This window comes from Dendrobium catenatum, unplaced genomic scaffold (genome assembly GCF_001605985.2).
Source record: "Dendrobium catenatum unplaced genomic scaffold, ASM160598v2 original_scaffold_255733, whole genome shotgun sequence".
Taxonomy (NCBI): domain Eukaryota; kingdom Viridiplantae; phylum Streptophyta; class Magnoliopsida; order Asparagales; family Orchidaceae; genus Dendrobium; species Dendrobium catenatum.
In genome coordinates, this window is record NW_021574132.1 from 1 (window position 1) to 1,036 (window position 1,036).

The 1,036-nt window shown below is 35.3% G+C and overlaps 1 long non-coding RNA gene across 1 annotated transcript; it reads left to right on the forward strand.

Moving 5' to 3' along the window:
- LOC114579036 lies at positions 1-963 on the forward strand. The gene is made up of 3 exons (XR_003699910.1): positions 1-24; positions 197-243; positions 360-963. It is a non-coding gene; the product is annotated as an uncharacterized LOC114579036 (long non-coding RNA).
- The last annotated feature ends 73 nt before the right edge of the window (positions 964-1,036 follow it).

Consider the following 1,036-nt stretch of genomic DNA (forward strand, 5'->3'; position numbering starts at 1 on the left):
TCGCACGAGAAGGAAAGATAAAAGGTATGATTCAGGTTTCAAATCTATTTCTGATTAAAATCACAAAAGGTACAAATATTATCATCACTGATGAGATTTGTTAAGAAACAAAAAGGAGGAAATATTCCTACGGGTAAATTACATTTAAGATTCCTTATCACCTGAACTTATTTGAGGAAATAACTGAATCCTGCAGGTTTTACTGGTGTTGATGATACTTACGAGCCACCTTTGAATTGTGAGGTTAGCTAATGTATTTGGCTACTGGAAATACTAGCCTGATCTTAGCAGTTTATATATATATATATATTAATTTCTGGTTATAGTATCCTCTCTTACTGTCACTTATACCATTTCAGATAGTCATCTCACCAGCAGATGGAGAGTGTCCTCCTCCAGGCACCATGGCCAAGCAAGTGATTTCATACCTACATGAGAATGGATTTCTGAAGGCTTAAATCTTTGGGTTAGTGTGTCCACACCTCGTTGACACTGATGAGCCGACCCTCTTATCCCTTAATAATGAAGAAGGAAGTGATAATAATGAAAAAAGAAAAAGAAAACAACAAGCATCTTTGGCTCTGCGCAATAGTCATTTCTTTCACGAAAAATTATTCTGTGCAGACGTCGAACACCCTCCGGAGACCAATCAGAATGCGTCACGTCATTCTTTTGCTCGGTACCACGGCTCGGTATGCTGATGTGATTGCACCTGATTCACCTCCAGATATAGAGCTGCATCCGGCATCCGCATAGAATAATTTATCTTCTTTCACCAACTGATGTAGGTATAATTTGTGTATAATTATTAGGATGTTGCAGAATAAAATGTTTTTTTTTTTTTAATTTAAGATTAGATCAATCTTTGTATGCAATTCAATGTATACCAGTTAGTTGCTGCATTAGAATTTTTTTGTATTATCTATTGGAATAAAAGATGGTAGAATCATCTGTGATGTGTAATCATATGAGGGGTTTTTTATTTGTAAAATTTCTGACATTTGGAATAAAGGATTGGATTCACAATCATTTTTCT